Raw genomic sequence first — 21,439 nt, forward strand, 5'->3', positions numbered from 1 at the left:
AGCTTGCAAGCAACTCTTTGCGTCCAGATTCTGATTTTCTAATTGGCACATTGTCATTTTGGGTGCGTGTATCCTAGATTACGTTATTTTTTGGATATGTATGTATGAAATGCACCCTTGGGTTTAGCCTACATGTTTCCGATGATCTCCATCCAAACATGCTTGATCATATTTGTAGAGGATGTGATTACGCCTGTATAGCAGTTTTTATGTGAATATGGAGGTAAAATCTTACGGAATATTAAAAATACCTCATCAAGGGATAAATTAACTTCTGCAGCTTGCAAGCAGCTTACTGTGTCCAGATTTCTAATTGGCACATTGTCATTTAGGTGTGTGTATCATCCTGGATGGGGTTATTTATTGTAGGGGTGTGTGTTTTCTGCAACACTAGATCTTGTTTCTCTATCGTTGGCATAGCGTGCATGTGTTGTAGTACGACAAGCCGGCACAGTCTCAAATCTAGCCTGCATGTTGCCGATTATCTCATCCAAACCTTGTGGGGGCTGTAGTAGTTTTGATTGTAAGGGACACACACGCCAGATTGTATTCATAGAGGATGTGATTATGCCTTTATATATCAGCTTTTATGTGAATATTGAGGTAAAATCTTAGAGAATATCAAAGACAGACAAATCTTACAGAAACGTTACTCATCAAAAGATAAATCGAACTCTCCAGCTCCAGGTTCTACTTTTCTAGTCATTTAGGTGTGTGTTTATTGCCTTAGATGGGGTTATTTTTGCAGGAGTGTGTGTTTTCTGCAAGGCCAGACCTTGTTTTCCTATCGTCGACAAAGTGTGCAGTCTAGTCTTGAATCTAGCCTGCATGTTGCCGATGATCTCCATCCAAACCTTGTGGGGGCTGTAGTAGTCTGAGGACTGTAGGGGACACACATGCCAGATTGTATTTGTAGATTATGTGATTACGCCTTTATATATCAGCATTAGTGTGAATATAGAGGTAAAATCTTAGAGAATATTAAAAATAGACAATAATTTCCCATCAAGCAATGTATTAACCTCTCCAGCTTGCAATCTGCTTTCCCTGTCCAGATTTTCTAACTGGCACATTGTCATCGTCACCCTAGATGTGGTTATTTTTGTGGGTGTGTGTTCTTGTCTTTATATCATCGACATAGTGTGCGTGTGTTGTGGTACGACAAGCCGGCGCAGTCTCAAGTCTAGCCTACGTGTTGCTGATGATCTCCATCCAACCCTTGTGGGGGCTGTTGTCGTCTGAGCACAAGGTTTTTAAGGGTACACACACACACGCCAATCCTTGTCAAGGCAAGAAATCTGATTGGCTGAGACTTGTTTTGGAGGGGGGTGGCTTGGCTGTTGTCAGACAAACAACAACAGAGGGACGTCACAGGTGGGGAGGAAACCCGAGAGAATACGCCTCTGTTCTCTCATGCGGCTGACAACAAAAGCACACACACACGGGTTTGATTTAGGATCCCTCCGTCTGTGTGTGTGTGTGTGTGTGTGTGTGTGTGTGTGTGTGTGTGTGTGTGTGTGTGAACAGTCTTCTGTCTTTAGTGTAAAGAGCAGTGTGTAAGACAGATCTAATCATCAACCCGAGTCTGGCCAATTGTCCTTCCACTGATCCGCTGAATTCAATGCAGAAAGTGTGAGTGTGTGTCAGTGAATGTGTGTGCATGTTTGTGTGTGTTTTCCCAGTTTGCCCAGTCTGGCGATGGTGACCAAATCCCACAGGCCGGTGGCAAAGAGACACAAGTGACCTTGACTTTGTGTTACCACTGGTCAGTGTGTGAAACCATGGTGTGTGTGTGTGTGTGTGTGTGTGTGTGTGTGTGTGTGTGTGTTTGTGTGCATCTGGGGAGTAACTTCAGCCTCTTTCTGGGATTGGGTGCGTGGAATGTGTGTTCTTGCATAGCATGAGCGTGTGTGCGTGCATGTGTGTGTGTGAGTGTGTGTGTGTGTGAGCAGCTCTCTCTCATGTGGCCCTAGCAGATGTGTCCTGCTCTCCGTGTGGTTTCCCCCCTTCCACTGCCACATCTTACCCGACTAAATGCAGCCCAGCAGCTCTCCATCTCTTTCATTCTTCTCCCTCCACACCAAACTCCATAGGTAAAACACTCGATTTTACTCCAGTTAAATCCCTCCTTTCCTTTTCCATCTTGTTTCTTTCCCAGTGTGAGAATCAAATGAGAGGCGAGCAGAAAGAGGGAAAAGCCAGATTTAGTTTTTTGCTCTTAGAGGGAAAGTCGTTTATTTAAAGCGTCTTAACACCACTAATTATTTGTTGCAGCGCCATTTTTTTATCTTCCTTGTGCATTTTAATTAGCAGTAGTTTTTAGTGGCGGGCTGCCTGTACTAAATTAGCCATTACAGAGAGACATAGAAGGAGAGGAGGAAAAAAAAGGGGGGTGAAGATGAAATAGAGCAGCGGAAACACACCAGCAAAACACACACTTTATCACTTTGCTTGTTGAACGCAGCTCAGGAATCCTAAATGTTGCAGTTTGTTTTCCATTTTGGAGTTCTTGCGTGCGCGTAACTGATCTCACTTTTCACAATTTTTGTGAAAAATTTGTCATCAAAGCTGCATTTGACCTTTGACCTTTGGTCTTGGATGAATCTACCTACTGTACATCAGCTGTAAGGATTTTTTTGTGTGTGTGTGTTTGTTTCTCTGCAGTGACTATACGTTTCAGCACCCACTCCCACACACACACACTCTCGCAGACACTCACCAGCTAAACTGGGTTATTAGAGCGATTTACATCATAATACAGGCGTCTGGTTGCTTCAATAGCGTTGTGTGTGGGAACGTCTTGGTAAGAACAGCTGTACACTCAGACAGGAGAAGAAAACAGCACGGCAGCAGCGTTATATATCTTGTCTCGTGTTGACGTCAAGCTGAGCAGCAGAGCGTTATTATTAAATATTTGGAATTTAAAATCGAGAAGAAAAACTTTTAAAATCTGGAAACAAGGAATGCATCATTTTATCTCCATTTCATCTCCATTTCTCATCTTTAATCTGAGCTTTTTTTGGCCCTTCTTCTCTCAGCCACTGACTGGATGCACACCAGCACAAACAGCAACCTCACATGCCGAATTAAGGCAACACATCCATTCTGATAGCTGATAATTAAAGCCAGTATTTTCCCTCCTCCGACCCCAGCTTTCATCCTAATTGACCCCAAACTGTCACGGTGAAGTAAATATGTGAAAGGCAGGAAAAAAAAAAAAGAGAAAATCTGCTGGAATTTTCAGCCGCAACGATAGCCGTCCAAAAGCATTCCTAATGACAAAAAAAGGAGGCGAGGAGAGAGGAATGCGTGTGTGTTTCTTATTTGTAAATGCTGGCTGGGTGTACCACTGTGTCTCGTAGGTTTCCCTTACAGCGTATAAGGCCTCCACTGAGCCAGGAAGGCATTGAAATTAGAGGGAGTGAAAGCAGAAAAAACATTGTTTTCTTAACCTCAAAGATTTAATATTTTAAATTCAGCGCTATTGTCCATATAACTGAGTTTGTGGGGATTTTGATCCATAATTTTTAGTTTATCTTGTCTTTCACTGAGAGATTTCGGGGGATGAGAATTAGCTGTATTTTATTTTGACTTCCTTGTGAGTTCCAGGGAATATTTTCCATTTCATGTTGCAGCAGATCAGACGCCCTCTCCTTTATCTCTGCACATGTAGCCCGTTTTTCTGCATGCATCTGCCTATATAATGTGCTGGCTGTATGGCTGCGTGTTGTATGTATGTGTGTATGGTCAGAGAGCTGCACAGCTCCTCCGGCTGCTGCGAGGCTCAGAGGAACACAAAGCGTCGGACTTGTGCCGGAACGCTGCTATTTACATATCAAACAGCTCCGACCGAGGAGAGCCGAGACATTACCTGTGTGTGTGTGTGTGAGTGTGTGTGTGTGTGTGTGCGCGCGTGTGTGTGTGTGCACGAGAGAGAGAGAGCACTGTACAGGCAAAATGCCGATCAGTGATGCAAAAAGGCAGCATGCCCGCCCACACCACACACACACACAGCTCTCTCACACACACACACGGTTAGTGCTCTCTCTCTTGCCCATTTATTCTATTAATCCCTGACTGAGATGAAAATTCTGATTATAATCCCTGAGGCGCCCCTCATTCAGAAACAGCATCGCTAATGTCTCAAAAGAGAGGGGTCTGCACATGTGTGTGTGTGTGTGTGTGTGTGTGTGTGTGTGTGTGTGTGTTGATGTGTGTGAATGGTCTCTCTTCTGTCTATTTTTTTTCTCTTTCAACCCAAAGTGGTTATGATTGGAGAAAAAAAATCCTGGCTTGAAAATTGAAATTTAGAATGAATTCTTTGTGGATTATTTCTACAGTAAATACAATTTCTGCTGTCCAGTTTTGCCAATTGATTTCTCATAATTAGCATCGAGAATTTAATCCCTTCCTCTATGGGAAATCACTCGTAATATGTGTGTTAATGAGCTGAAATTGATACGTGGCCAGTGCAGAGAATTATTCATCATATTGACCACTGATTTTATTGAGCAATATTGGCCGATAAGCTGGTAATATCAGCTCATTAACAGAGATATCAATACTCATACATGATGAGAAATCCCAAAAATTTCCAGAGACTCATTTATCAGATAATTTTTCACCGTCGTCGTTCATTATGGTGAGCCCACTGAAGAGTCATCCTGGCTCGAAGCCTCGTAACATGAGTATTGTTAGTCTATGATCTAGTGATTAGCAATTAGCTTATCATCACTGGCTAATGCTACCCACCTCAATACATATTAGAGCATTTTTAACACCCATTTATTGTCTGGCTCCGTGTCAGATCTCTCTCTATCTCATGTCTATTTTCTCCCTCCTCTTTTTCTCTTCTTCTTTTTTTTTCATTTTCTCTTTTGGCTCATGTGTCCGTCTCTCTCTCTCTCTCTCTCTCTCTCTCTCTCTCTCTCTCTCTCTCTCTCCCTGCAACATTAGCAGTCAATGCAAATCCAGGACAGCCAATTGATACTGAATCAATTACAGTATGTTTGGGGTGTGTGTGTCTGTGCTGTAGCACATCCCGGCGAGCCTACAAAGAAATTTCACACACTGGCTGCCATCACTAATCTATTGTTGCTCCTCTCTTTCTGTCTCAACGTAAGATTTTATTTAGTGGACTCAAGTGCAGCGTTTCAACTCTGGCGTTTTTTCTCCCAGTGCAGCGAGAATCTGACTGTGTCGGCATTTTGAATGAGCTTACTGAATGCAAACATGATCGTGTGCAGGAGGCATCAGTAGTAGGCTGAAACATATAGAGCAGGCCAGTGGAATGACTGGAATAATCTGATACCAAGGCCAACAGCGGTTTTATTATCCAGCACTTGCATAAAAAAAATCCTGCATATTGACTGAACCGTTGATTATTGTCTTGCTGTAAATGTGTGTGGGTGTGTGTTTGCAGTGTGTCTGCAATCCAGACGGAAACAAAAAAAACTTGGAATTCGCTGCTGACAAATTTTGGATGCGGAGATAAAACAAGAGATGAAAAGAGTGCTTTATTAAAAAGTTGCTTTTCTGCAGCCTGTGCTGCTGGGAAAGTCCAACTAACCGATGCGCCTGTTGCTTTATCCTGTTTGGTATTGCTCACCACACACACACATGTTCACACACACACACACACACACGCACACACATATTTTGTTACATAAGATAGTATTAGAGCAGCAGAACTAAATCTAGTCTGCTTTAGTCTTTATTTAAAGGGGCACTCCAGCAATTTAATATTGCACTTACCGATAACAATGGTGAACACATGAGAGACAAGAGATTAAGAGGGATTGTAAAAAATTTGAAACATCAAAAGCTCAGATATCTTGACTTTTAGTAGCTCCAAAAATGCTACATCCCACATTTCCCACAATGCAACTAGTGCTTATTTTTAAAAACATCTCTTCCTCCGTCTTCCAGACTCTGTAGCTCCAGTGTGTAGTGCACGCTTTCTGTATTAAATTTGTGGTCTCCAGGCCCACGCTGATGACATCACAGTGACATCATCAGGGTTTATTTTGTCTGACTCGACAAATGCACAGAAGGCACGATGCAACTGTTTTCTCAGGCCTGACCAAGGCGAGTAAACTGATCTCTTTCTGTAGAATCTGTGGAGTTCCCCTTTAAAGGGATAGTTCGGATTATTTGAAGTGGGGTTGAATGAGCAGCAAAATGTATTTTAGCCACCTACAAATGGTAGTTTAAGGGTACACTGTATTTTGAATATTTTTACTGCTTTACCTTGCTGTCAGACAGACTTTTTTGATGGGAAACTGCCGTTATATAAGCCAAGTATCTCTCTCTCTCCAAACGACCCAAACTCCATTGGGGAAATCAGTAATTTTACATCCCAGAACACAGGAGTTGCAGATCCACCGATGCCTCTATCGATTTATTTGTTTGTGTTATTGTGTGACTTTGGTGTTGTAAAGGTGTAGTTCAGATTCAACCAGATCACACAATAACACAAACAAACTAACTGATCGCAGCTGTTGTACACCAGAAACTCCTGTGATCTGTGAGGTAAAATGACCGATTTTGCCAATGGAGTTTGGCTACTTTGGAGAGCGTGATAGTTGGCTTATATAAAAGTGGTTACGCATCGGAAAAGGCCATCTGATGGCTAAAATATTGGTACTTTTTCATTACCACGCGCTAAAAAACATTTGGCGGTATCACAAGTACCGGAGCTAAAAAAAAAAGGAAAAAGATTTAAGTGCTCATTGAAAACCATCAGTCGTCATTGTCCTGATGGAAATTTGGCTTGCAGAAAAATCAGACAGTGCTCAGTGATTTTTTTCTGTACCAGCACTTTGTGAATGTTGTTAAGTTTTAAAAAAGAAAAAAAAATGTGTTTTTGCTGCTTAGGCGTTGTTGTGGTAATTGAAAGCAGTGCTGAGTATCGTTTTTTAATACTAATGCTGTATCAAAGTCTGATGGTAAAGTAAAGAGGTGAAAATATTCTTATTTGTTTTTTTTTTTAGGTGTTTAAAATATGTTTTGTCGCTGACCCTGTCCACAGCAGGATATTGCTTAGCTTCCTCCACTGGTACTCCAGCTGCTTCTCCAAACTGCCGAGGTATTTTGCTGATACAGCCCTGCTTCAAAAAAAACCCCACACTATCCCTTTAAATGACTCTGGGTTAAACAGGAACTTGGTAAAGTACCTTTGAGCAAGACTCCCATTAGATCCAGGGCTGCTGTTCTGCATGTGAACTGTGACCTCTGTGTGGAGTGGGGAGGAGCAGAGACCAGAGAGTTCCCCTGTGGTGATCAATAGACTCACATTATTGTATTTGAAGATGAAGCTGCACAGGCAGCAGCATAATTACAGCAAGTTGTTTTGATCACCAGTTTTTTCTTTTTTCTCCAGTGCAAATGAGATTCATCACTGTAAACTGCTATTATTTACCAGTGAAAGATTTTACAACAGTAGCTGGCGCCTTCTCCTCAGACAGTTGCACAGGAAGCGATGCATTTTACATGTGCGGTGGGTTTGGAATAAATAGAAGAAGGAGAAGAAGAAGAAGAGCAGGGCATGATCACCGCCACCACCGCCACAGCCGAACAGACAACAACAACATCAACATCAAAGGGTAGAAAAAAAATCCAAGAGAAAGACGTCATGCTGCCCACACACCGTGATTGACAGCTGAACCCTGGGAAATGCAGCGCAGACACACCGCAGCGACGATGACCAAAGATGGAGGAGACAGATCTGGAGAAAACAAAAGATCTCACAGATTATCGTGGTCGCTGAACCATTCTGAAAGTATGACAATGGCAGAGGACAATAAGACATTAAAAAGACCAGTGTTGTTTCCCAGTTTGCAGTGTTTGCAGCGTGTCGGTGACGCGTGTGACGTCAAGCCGACTACTGTACGCGCTCCGTGATGGAGGGTTGTTTATTGATCTGACTCGTTGTGTTTATGCGAGCGATTCGACATCCACGCTGCGTCTGCTCCTTCGTGGTGAGAGGGAAAGCTGCTGTTTTTGGCTCTCTCGCTGCTCGCTCTGTGTGTGTGTTTGTGTGTTTATTCCCGTGCACTCGCACACACACACTCACGTGCTCGGTCTGCTCAGGGGGTGCACATGTAACTCAGCTCTCTTATTATGTTGAAGGCAGTTGAAGGCCTGTTCATAAAACTGTTTATACACTACAAAGCTTATTTATATAGGCCACTGGATTACAGACTGGCTCTACACACATACCACACACACTCACACACACACGCTCAAAGACACACATACATTCACATCTAACTGGCTAGATCTGCACTGTAAAGAACAATAGTGGAATAAACTAATCTCTCCTCATTAATTTAATCTAATTAGACAAGTTTTATTTATTTAAGTTAATTAAACTTAAAAATTCTAGTATTTATTTTCAGAACTTATAAACATGAGTTCTTCTAACTTGAAGTTAAGTTGAGTTGAATGAATGTACTACACAGAGTTCAGTCAACTCATTAAATTAGGTTTCTGTTTGAGATCAGCAGACTTCCCAGCATGCACTGAGAGTTGAAACTCTCTTAAAGGCCCTTCTTTTTTATAGTTTGAAGAACATATGATGGAAACTTGTTGTGTGTCTCTAATACACTTTAAGATAAGTCAGTTATTTGTTTTCACATTAATGAAAACACAGCAAACCACGATGGAGGTTATAATTCACTATTATCGGATCAACTTAAAAAAACATTGTTAGCACATAGATGAATTAAGTTTTTTTCAAATCAAGTGTACAATTTGGATGAACACAGCTGCTTTAAGTCAGGTGTACTTTAACAGTTTACATTAATGCAACTTAAATTTCAGGCAAGTCAGCTTAAAGGTTTCTATTTTTCCAACTCAATTATTTGCTTTACCCAAAAGTGAAATACCACTCCTTAACAACGTAATATTGTGGCTTCAGGAAAAATATTTTTACAGTAATCTTAGTGTATTATTTTAATTTGTTAAATATAATAATTGCTACCATTAGTCTGACTTAACCAGGGTTCAACGTTAATGATTTTTTTCAGAAATCTACTTGCCCACAGCCAATTTTTACTCTTCCCTGTACTAATTGGTTTATTTATTAGTAGTAATCAAATAACAACAAGGACTAAAGTGAATTGTCATGTTTAATCGAGAAGTGCAATGAAAAATGTCCATCCTCAGTTTTTGAAAATCCAAGCTGATGCCTTAAAATGTCTAAACCCCAAATATATTCAGTTTAATTATGATAATAAACAAAGAAAAGCTTAAAATCTCCATATTTGAGAGGCTGACAACAGCATTTTTTTTTAATCATTTTGCATGAACAATTACTTTCACAATTAAGTATCAAAATAGTTTAATTCTTTTATTTTACGTCTTGCTTGATCGGGCAGGTAAGTTTTCAAATTTACTTGCCTGACATGACTTTTTATTTGCCCAGAATGTTAGCCTGACTTAACGTTAGCTAGTATTTTTCAGAGACTTTACAAAACCTTAAACAACACAATTTAACCAATTCAGTTGGACCATTTTATATCTAACATAACACATTATTTGATCACAAAATATTTTGTCTTGCATTAAACTTACCATCTTCACAAGCCACTAAGAGAAAATGCGACTCAGCTGCAGGGGGACAAATCTGGAAAAAATGTGGACATCATGACATAAGATGCACAATACTGAGAGAAACCAAACTGATGCGATGCTACTGAAACAAACAAAACAGGTGATGGGAATGAGACTCTTTCATAACATTATGTTACTGGAGTTACTAATGAAATACAGTTTTTACAGCGTATACCCCCTTACACTTAAAATGTAATAAATTCACTGAGAGCAGTTTCTCATATTGAACAAAGTGTCTCCAACAGGAGCAGCTGGAAACTTTGTGTGAAAAGAAGAACTGACTCTTCAAACTGAGAAAAAGGCAAAGGAAATCAAATTTGTTTGGTGCAACTTAATATCTTGAGCTTATTGAACACGTTTTCTCAGTTGCAACTGAATTAATATCAAGTTGATTTTACTAGAAAAGTTTATTTGTTTTGAATCATTATAAAAATGACCTCAGCTTGTGTTTTCTTATCAGTCAAATTTTAAGGCAGCCCAGACACTAACTTTTTATGTTAAAACAAATTATTGTTATTTTTGCAGTGTGTGTTCATGTGCATCTCTTTGTATGTACCTCCAGTATGTCTATGTGTGTTTTAATGTGGGACCATGCACGTGTGTGTGTGTGTGTGTGTGTGTGTGTGTGTGTGTCTGTGTGTGTGTCTGTGTGTGTGTCTGTGTGTGAGCTGGCAGTGTGAATGCAGGACATCCCCTGGTGAAGTGTGCCAGAGCTGAGCTGGCAGTGTGTGTGTGTGTGTGTGTGTGTGTGTGTGTGTTTGTGTGTTTGTGTGTGGCCAGTATGTGTGCATGTGTGTGTGTGGAAGGGCCTGGCTCCTCGCTCTGGTTTCATGTTCCCCATTTGGCTGAACTACTACTACAACTGCAGATGAGCAGCACACACACAGACACACATACACAGACACACACACAGACACACACACTGGCACACTGTGTTGATAAGTAGAGCACATACAGTACAGTACAGTACAGTGTTTGCACAGCTCCATACGAGTGGGTCTAATCTTTTATTTTGGCATTGTTAGTGTCGGCTCCCACCACCTTTTCTCCACTTTACCTCCGTCTCCTCAAATCAGAAGCATGTTTTGAGTTGAATAAAGTGACGCTCAAAGCAGGATAACATATGTAATTCTTGTGCTCTCGGGCAGCTCACTTGATTTTTTTTTTCTTTCTTTTTTTTTACGTGAACAACTCACTGCAGGACAAGACAACCGAAGCCCCTGATGGTCTTTAACAATTTGTTCTCTTAGAGCAAGACTGAGATCACCACAACAAAACAAGCTCAATCATTTATCATGCAGAGAAAAGCTAATTTATGACCAAGTGCAAAATCCAAATCAGAAGAAGCTGCAACTTTTTCATAAAGATTGAAATGTGTGACAAACAGCATTATAATGGTTGCACAGACGACCTGGCCTACACATTTTGTTTTCCAGGTGCAAAAAAACACATATTTGTTTGCTACAGACCCAACAAATGTCTCATCATCATGATTTTAATTGTTTTATTTTCAGTGGAAATGAAAATTGTAATACAAATACAATCATCATGATCACCATATCTGTAAAAATCTGTCAATATAATTTTTTTCTCATCAGCACTATTTAAAAAAATGATTAAACACTGTGGAGTTAATTATAATCACTTAATCATTTACAGAATTTGTTAAGCAAAAATGCCAGAGCCAAAAATTCACTGGTTCCCATTTCCCGAAAGTGAGGATTTTGTCGTTTTTTGTTGTTGTAAACATTAGCTATTGTCATCTTAAACCCCAAACCCTGTAATTACACTTGTACAGTCCTCAGATGCTGGGGAGTAAATTTCTCAGATGTGAGGATTTACTGTTTTTTTCTTTTTCTTTTATTGTTGTAAATTTAGTATGTTTGGGTTTTGGTTTCTTCGTCAGACAAAACAAACCATGTGAAGACGTCAGTTTGAGCTCCGGGTAAACGTGACGGCCACTCTCACTTTTTTCAGACATGTTATAGACAAAACTTGCTATTGATTTATCAAGAAAATAAACAGATTATTCAGTAATGAAAATAATTGTCAGCTGCCCCCCTGAAATGTTCCCTCTCCAGACTCATAAAACAATATGAAACCCATCTGGTTGCTGCAATGCACTGTCACAAAACATAAAATAATTATTCTTAGCTGATGAAAAGTTGGCACAGGGCAGTCTTTGAAAAGCTCTCTCTCTGTGTCTGTATTGAATCTATGTTAAGACACTGTATTATATCACACTGTAAACATAATTATGCATCATTCTTCTTCCCTATACAAATAAAAATAATGATAATAATACTAATGAATATAATATACAGATGCATGAATTTTCCCCACAGCTTCTGGTTTATCCACACATATATAATCTGGACAACTGTAGGATGAGTTGCCATGATAGGAAAGCAGAAAAGACAAGTTATGTTTATTTTTTCCTCATTTGTTTTGTTATTTTCCTGTGAATTATGTGACATTTTAAAAAGTAAAATAAGGTAAAATATCACTTTTTGGTCATAACTGGTAGACATATGCAGTGAAAAAAAAGAAAAACAATAAAGAAAAATAGAAGATATTACCTATACATATACATATTACCATACCTATACATTAGAGAAATCAGGAATAAGATTGTAAAAAACACAGAACTATAATTTGTAATGTATCAAAGCTATGGACAGTGAAAGGAAGGGAAACAAAAAGCAGTTGTTTTTGCATTTTCTGGCTTTCAATCTTCTACCTGAAGGTAAAAGTTCATATTCAGAGCGTAGACTGTGTGGATGTGCGTGTGTGTTTGTGTGTGTGTGTGTTTGCTTGTCTGACAGTGGATGTTTTAGGTATTTTGAAGAGAGTTCTTTTCTCTGTCTGTCACTTTCATTGCTGTTTTCATCATGTTTTCATCTGTTCGTCTTGAAGTGGACGCTCAGATTTCATGTCATATGTGATGATATTATCCAGACTGATGTTGCAGAATGTCAGTGTTCACCCCAAACAGCCCGAGCGTTCTGCTTTAGATTGACATTGCTTCATTTGGTCAATAGCTACCGGCATATAGTTTTTTTTTTAAATTACTGTCATGCATTAGTTAAAACTGAAGTCACATTGTTAAAACATTGTTCAAACAGCCACCCAGGTGTCCTCCTTCAAAAGAGGACGGGAACTCACACTGCACAGAACTGGGGTGATTATACTATAGGCATACATGTTGATTTTTTTAAATAATTATTATTGCAGCCTTAGCATTTCAGGAATTTGCTTTTAGACAAAAAAATAAATAAAGGATATTGAAGTAAATTGATGCTTTTCTTGTTAGATATACTTTAGTGGCATCAATAATGTGAAAAAGTGTTATTCAGTTTTCTTATTCTATATTAAATATTGATTTGTGTGGCAAAATCACTCAAAATTTCAAAGATACATTAATGTAATGCTGCCTGTTGTTGGTGTTTTTAGGTCAGTGTGTTATGAATGATAATGTAGTGAGAACTGTAGTGAGTGTTTTGAGTGAATGAGCTCATTGTGAGACACATGTGAAATGTTTTGAGGTGAGATTAACTGTTTGGTCCTGATGCATGTTGGTAAAGCAGACTGTGTGAAGAGTTTTGGAAAAGTAAAAATATACCATCACATTTTTATCATCGTCATCACCAAGCAGGGTGACCTGAACAGTCCCAAATTACAAGCAGTTGTCCCCAATCCTGTCCTTATTGTTCCCAAAATGAATCATAATTGTAATAAATATTACAAACAAAATATGAATTTGCAGAATCATGTTAGTTATGTAGGTAATAATTCCTGCTTTTAGCGCTCAATATCAATTTTTTTGAAATATGTAAAAGTTTTATAGATGTGTTCTTAATGGTCTATTGCAATAATTTTGCTTTTATAAATAATTGATTGTTGATGTCATTTGATATGTTTTCAACCAGATAACAGAGAGTAAAGTCACCACTGTGGGAAGAATTTCTGATGAAAATATCTAAAAAATGTGTTTGTAAGCTCTTGCAGCTTAAAAACAATCTTAAAAATGACTGTAACACACCTGTCACCTGAGCCAGGACGCTGCGCTTCATCTCATCCTCAGAATCTGGAACTCATCTGCATCATTTTCAGAACAAATGCTGCTCCTCTAAATTATTCTGTTTTAATTCTTCTGATGTGACACGCCCACCCCAACTCACCCATCATGTCCCGTCATGCACCGTGGAAATATTTCCTGTAAAATATACATCAGCTCAGATAAAAAAAACCCCCAGCTATTTCTTACGTTGTCACAAACATTAGCAATTGTCATGTCAAACCCTAAAACCCCATAATTACACTTGTTCAGCCCTCAGATGTCGAGGAATACACCGTTTAATAATACTTAAAAAAATCATAAACACACACACACACACACACACACACACAACATATAAGGAACTCCCCCATCGCCGTCACCAGCAGCAGCAGCAGCAGCGGCGGTGGCGGCGGCGCTGACTTTTCTCGATAATTTGCGGAGGCTCATTTGAATTTTAAGCGCTACTTTAATCTTCAAAGCTCAAATAGCTTTATGAATATGCATGCAGTGGGCAGACTTTAGTTCATTACCTAGTTGTAAATTCTAATGACCATTAGGTCCTCACAGTAATTGCCAATTGTTTTGCATTTTTGATTGGCCTATTACCATGCGCATTCGCGGCGCACATCAGCTACGCTTGTCAGAGCCGGCATGTCAAGGGGTGTGTGTGTGTGTGTGTGTGTGTGTGTGTGTGTGTGTGTGTGTGTGTTTTCTCATTTGTGCCTTGGGTGAGAGATGTGTGAGCTGTTTTTTAGGCTAATATAAATGAAAGTTGCATTTTTTTTAATTGTGTGAAGATTGAGAGCCGAGCCAGAGATTGGACATATTTAATTTACATGATGTCTCGTCTGTTCCCTCATTACACTGCTTGTCTCTCTCTCTCACACACACACACACACATGCACGCACATAAACACACACACAAAATATACCCAATGCAAACCATCTGGCTCTCTCCTGTACGTGTCTGTCTTGACATGGTAAAATGATTTCTCAATGCCCATCTCTCTGTCTCTCTGTCAGCCTATTCATTTTTAGTGTGCCCCCCCACCCCCCTCCTCTGTGTTTCTCCTTGAACAAACAGATGTCAGATACTTCTCTTTTCTCTCTCCTCATCCCCTCCCCGACTCCATCTGAGGCTGCCATTTTGGAGACAGTGATTCGTCTTCCTAAGTGAATTTCTCTGTAAACATGGATGAAAACTCGAGAAAGAAAAAGAATTCCATTGTTCCGTCCGAAAAAAAAGAAAAATGTGACTCAGTGAGTGTGTGTGTGTGTGTGTGTGTGTGTGTGTGTGTGTGTGTGTGTGTGTGTGTGTGTGTGCATACAAACAAGAAAATAGGCACCTGTGCACACACATACACCTTCCTTTGTACTCAAAGAGTCCCGTTCTGAAAGTGTTTTTTTTTTTTTTTTTTTTTTTTTTTTTTGTCAGAGGAAGACAAAAGAAAGAGAAATCAATAAAATAAGTCAATTTTCATCTAATAATGAGGCGGGACAATTAAGAAAATGAGAACAAAGACAGAAACGCAGCAACAACAAACAAGAACAACTGGTGCACAGCCGCTAATCTTTCTGTTTTCTTCTCTGGTTCCCTTTGTTGCTTTTTTTTTCTCCATCTTTTCACCCTCCTCTTCTACCCCCCGCGCACACACACATGCATACACACACCTCGCGTCTTCCCAGTTTGTGTACAAGTGCTGTGAGGGAGATATGTGAACCTACATAGCGATGAAAAGGAATTCTTAATTGCCCAGAAATGAGCAATGTTACAAACGGCGGTGTAATGGACGCAGCCGAGGGGAAGGATTGTGTGTGTGTGTGTGTGTGTGTGTGTGTGTGTGTTTCGAGGGGTTGTCTCCGGTGGGACTCACGAGGCCTGTTTCCTGAGGTCTCTTTTAGCCCCCCTACAAATACACACACACACACACACTCACACACACACACACACACACACACACACACACACACACACACTCACCCTATATACCTCTGGCTGCTGTTACTCACTTCAAAGTTGTTAATATTCAGCTGGGAAACTGTATCCAGAGCACAGCTAAATTATTAAGTGTATGAACTTTTTAGGCAGTAAGATGAACTGATGGGCCACATCTTCTTCACATGTGTGTGTTTGTGTGTGTGTGTGTGTACATGCCCTCTCCTTCTGCCCGATGCTTGGTCTTTGGCCAAGGGCATGCATAATTGATCCCGTGCCCACTATCATTTTCTTCATGTAATTGCCCCGGTAAGATATGATGAAATCTAATGGATAATTTATTCCCCCCAAAACGGATAAAGAACTGCTAAAATGTACTTTGTAGCCGAGTGTGTGCGTTTAGTGGTTCACTAATATACACAAATATCCAGCTGTGTGGTCAATGTGGTCACTGATACTGTCAAAAATAGGTAAAATGTTCACGTTTTGGGGATACTTTTTAAGTTAATCTCCCTAAAACGGCCATTTTTTGAATGCTAACGTTAATAATTATAATTTAGCTTTATGATATATATGATTGCATGGTAAAAATAGTGTGTTTTAAACTAAATGAATGTGTGTTTATTGGAAAAATAAGTGATTTGTCTTCTGTTTCAGGCTGTCTCAAGGTCGTAGTTTAATTCCCGCTGCATCAATCATCACTGTTTAGGAGTTTGTCACATTTTTCCAACCTGCAGTGTGCACAAACATGCACAAATATTCCAGCTGTGTGTGGTCAGTCTGCACAAAAACAGTATGAAATTGATGCTGAGGGGTAAAGAAATCTCAAAAACAGGTCAAGTGTCCACATTTTGGGGATATTCTTTTAGGTGAACTCACCACAACGGCCAGTTTTAATGCTGACATGAATAATTCTAATGTGCATTTATGAAATATATGATTACCTGGGAAAAATAAGTCTTTAAACAAAATAAGTTTTTAGAAAATCAGTGTTTTATCAGAAAAAATAAATGGTTTGTCTTCAGTTTAAGGCTGTCTGAAGGTTGTAGTTTAATTCCCGTTACATCAGTCATCACTGTGTAGCAGAAACATACAATAATTAAAAGCTAAAATGTGCAAAAATATTCCACAAATGTTTCAATAAATGTCAAACATGTCAGCATTTTTGGGATGTTTTTTAAAGGTAAACTCACCAAAGTGACACTTTCTGATGCTGACATGAATAATTCTAATGTAGTTTTATCATTTATATGATTGCAGGGAAAAAAAAAAAACGTCGTATTAAAGGAAATAAATACAGAAATCACTGCTTTCTAGGAAAAGTAACAGATTTGTCTCCTGTTTCAGGCTGTCTGAAGGTTGTACTTTAATTCTTGTGGCATCAATCATTACTGTGTAGGAGTTTTCCAGTCTCCAGTGGAATCATAAAATAATTTAACTGAAGCTGCTTTACAGACGTTTTTGTGTGAGTGTGCACAAATTTGACCAAACATTCCAGCTGTGTTTGGTCAGTATTGACAAAAAGAGTAAAGCTGAGGGGTAAAAATATCTCTAAAACTGGTAAATTGTTCTCATTTTGGTGATTTTTTTAAGGTAAACTCAACAAAACAGACACTTTTTGGTGCAGACATAATGTGGTTTTATAATATATATGATAGCCTGGGAAAAGAGAAGAGAATAAGAATACAGTGTTTTGATGGAAATAAATTAGAAAAATCAATGCTTTCTAGTTGATTGTCTCCTCTTTAAGGCTATCTGACGGTCATAGTTTAATTCCCAGCATAAAGAAATCTCACAATTATGTAAAAAGTCGCCATTTCTAGGCCTGTAACTAATGATTATTCATATGTATCATTGTTGTTTAATCTGACCATTATTTTCTTGATTAATCGATTAGTTGTTTGGTCAAAAAATGGTGAAAAATGTAATCAGTATTTCTTAAAGCCCAAAATGACGTCCTCAAATGTCTTGTTTTGTCCACAACCCAAAGATTTTCAGTTTTGCTGTCCCAGAAAATATTCACATTAACAAAACTAAAATGAGGAAATTTTAAGTTCTTTTGAGTAAAAGTAGTTTATTAGTGGATTATCATTAGTAGCTTAAGAAAACAGTTGGTTATTAATTTAGTAGTAGTAACTAATCAATTATTCTTTGCAGCTTTAGTGTTTTTTAAATGTAAAATCAAGAAAATGGCCAGTTTTTAGTGCTGTTGTGCATCATTATACTGTAAATGTATTGTTAGAGCAAACAAGAATACATCATTTTAATGAAAATAAATAAGAAATCAGTGCTTTCCAGGAAAAGATTTGTCTTCTGTTTGAGGCTCTCTGAAGGTCACTGCATCAGTCAGAAAATCAACAGTATTTTTTGACTTCATGAAAAGCTTCAAGAGTTGTAGGAGTTTTGTCAAGATTGTTTTCATTATTGATCAATCTGATTCGTCATTTAGTCTATTTCATGTCAAACAATTGTGAGAAATGCTCATCACAGTTTCCCAGAGGCCAAAGTGACATCTTCAAATCCTTCTTTTGTCCAAAAACCCAAAGACTCTTTATTTACTATCAGAAATGACAAAGAAAAGCAGCAAATCCTCACAATTAAGAAGCTGCAATCAGCAAATGTTTGACATTTTTCTTGAAAAATGACTGAAATGATTAATCGATAATCAAAATATTTGGCAACTAATTTTCTTTTGATGAAGTAATTGATTGTTCGACTAATCACCGCAGCTGTAGGAAGCTAAAATGATGAAATCGCCCTCAAAATTACAGCAGCAATGGTCACAGCACTATTCAACACATAGTTCACGTCACCTCCCCTCAAATCTTCCACTCGATGTGCCCCCGAAACACACGACCGAAGAAAACGTGTATTTAAAAAATCAAGATGTCTTGTTAAATAAATATTGAAGTGTGAAAGAGACTGTAATTCCTTGAACTCTTACCCCACGACAAATAATCCAGGAGCAAAGCCAGCCTTTTGTGTGTGTGAGTGAGTGTGTGTGTATTCCAAAAAAAAAAAAAAAAAAGAAACACACCTTCACTTGCTCTTTATGAATTTCCCTTCATTTTTCTCTCTCCTTCAGCCTGTCTTCTCCTCCTCCTCCTCCTCCTCCTCCTCCTCCTCTCTCCGTCTTTGTCGATCTCTCTTTTTCTTCCCTCCTGTGCTGCAGTTTTCCGTTGGAAGACAGATGTGTTTGAACACGCTTTGGACTGTAGTTAACACTGCTGATCCCTCACACATACACACACACACTCACACACTTTCTATCTGCCTTAATTTAATGGAACCTAACCCGTCTTTTGGCCTTTGTTTGATTTCTGACTTTTTGTTTCCAGCTTGTTGAAAAGCGTGTGTGTGTGTGTGTGTGTGTGTGTGTGTGTGTGTCTGCTGACAGACACACAGACAAAGGGACACACACATGCACACTCACACACATACACTGTTTATCTGTGCTGTATAAGAGGGGAATGCAGGCCCCAATCTGCAGCGCTGGGAGAGGTGGGATTGGGGGAAAAAAAAAGATAGAAAGAGGGAGAGACAGGGAGAGATGAGGAGGAGAGGGCAGAGGGGTAGAGCGCCCTCAGGGGATAGGGGATGTGGGAGAGGGTAGAGCGGGGTAGGAAAGGCTGGGTCCTGGCGGTGGCTGTCCATTAACAGATGAACTTGGCAGACGTCCAACTGTTTGATGAGACGGGTGTCATAGGGCTGTGTGTGTGTGTGTGTGTGTGTGTGTGTGTGTGTGTGTGTGTGTGTGTGTGTGTGTGTGTGTTGGATCGGGTGGGAGGGAGGGTGTGGGGCCTACACACACACATATACATGATTACACACACTATCTTTCCTCACTTTGGCTCTGCATATTAACCCACGGCTTGTGTTCAGTGTCATTCACCGCAATAAAAAAAAAGCCACACAAGAATTTGGTGGAATCATCTGATCTTTTCTCTTTAACATAATGGTATAGTTTTCCTAAAAATTCAATGTATAGACTCATATAAACGTAATCTATTTCAATCAAGCTGGAAGAGTGTGGTGGAGTCTGTTTCTGCAGAAACCTGCAGCTCGTTTCCTTATTTTTCTCATCATTTTGCTGCTCAGGACGAGGGCTGATAACGATTTATGGATGATCGATTAATTGGTCGTTTAAAATTTGGTAGATCAAGTAAAACTGAATCTACCTATTATCAAATAAAGATCTGAAATATTACACAGATTATTTTTATTAGCGCGTTTCACATGTTATTCAGTATTCTAGTGTTTAATATACATACATTTGTTTCATAAGCTACGAAATCTCTATATCACCAGGCCTCCCAGCAAGACCCTTCTGTTTTTTTAATCGTGTTTTGAATCAATACAAATAACCTCAATACGTCTTTTCAAATTCACTCATCTTAAAATTTTACAGCAGCCCAGGCACTAACCTTTTAAAGTTATAACAAATAGTTTTTTGCAGTGTAGCAGACTTGCCAGGATGCGTTGTGGGAGAGTGAAAAAAAAACTTTCCTGAGATCCTTCTTTTTGTATGAAGTTCTGAATCTTTACAAAATTGCCTCTACTTGTTTTCCCAGCATGCATTGTTTGCTAGTCAGTCCTCTCCTGAGACCTATCTTTTCTATAGTTTGAGGAAAATATATATAATGAAAACTTGCCTTGTGTCTTTAATACACTTTAAGATGAGTTAATATTGTTTGTTTTCATAACAATGAAAATATCATGATGAAGGTTCCTGTTAAATTCTTTCAGGATGGGTCTGAGGGAGGAACAAACAGTACTGGATGGTTGCAACTCTTAGCCACAATGAAAGAAATAATATTTTAATATTTTACAAACGTTTTGACATGACAGTCTTCTTCGGGTTACTGAAGGACAAAGCGGCTCAACACACATTAAATTTTAATGTCTTTTTAATGTCTGTTTGGTTGCTTTGTCCTTAAATCGCCCGAAGAAGACTGTCATGTTGAAACGTTGGCAAAATATTATTTTATGCATCGTGGCTACAAGTGGTTACAACTATCACTGAATTCTTAAAAAATCATAAATTGACTTGGAGCATTTTCACAAAATGTGAAAGGAAATCATTTATTTATTTATTTATTTTTGTAACGTTTGTCAATGTGACTGATCGGACATGTTTTCTCAAGTACAACTAAATTAATATCAAGTTTATTTAACTAAAAATGTTAATTCATTTAAATCATTACAAACTACCTCATCTCGTCTCTTCAAATTCAGTTAACTTAAAAATTTAAGCCCAGCCAGGACACTAACTTTTTAATAAAAAATCATATTTTTCCTCTTACCTGATCAGCTGTTTGTCCAGCTAGATAGTTTTGGTGTGGGTTGCAGAGTTTGAGATGTCTGCCTTTTCTGTAATATAATGGGACAGGATCACATGTGTTCCCATTTTTATCTACCTGCATACACTCATCTCTCTCACTGTCTCCTTCACACACACACACACACACACACACACACACACACACACACACACACACACACACACACACACACACACACACACAGTTCAACCATTTCAGACTGGTTTGCTGGCATGGAAACTGTGCCACGGAGGGTTAAAGAAGGAAAGTACAAAAAGAAAAAAACAAAACAAAAAAAAAGTTCAACTACACACAGAAAAAGAAAAAAAATTACAGCAGCAGATTTCCACTAATGCCCCCGACCCGGCCAAGCCCTCCACTTCAAGAGACAGAAAACTCGCACATAGGGAAAGATAGATAGACAAGGCAGAAAGAAAAGCAGGAGGAAGTAAAATATACATATTTTTAACCTTTGTGGAGCTGCTGCTTGTGTAACCGAGTGCGAGT

General features: G+C 39.0%; 1 protein-coding gene across 2 annotated transcripts in view; it reads left to right on the top strand.

Moving 5' to 3' along the window:
- bcl11aa (BCL11 transcription factor A a) overlaps positions 1-21,439 on the top strand; it is a 71,436-nt gene that overhangs the window by 5,007 nt on the left and 44,990 nt on the right. The gene's annotated exons all lie outside the window — the stretch shown is intronic.

This window comes from Lutjanus erythropterus, chromosome 14, assembly GCF_056507025.1.
Source record: "Lutjanus erythropterus isolate fLutEry1 chromosome 14, fLutEry1.hap2, whole genome shotgun sequence".
In the NCBI taxonomy this organism is placed as follows: Eukaryota; Metazoa; Chordata; class Actinopteri; order Lutjaniformes; family Lutjanidae; genus Lutjanus; species Lutjanus erythropterus.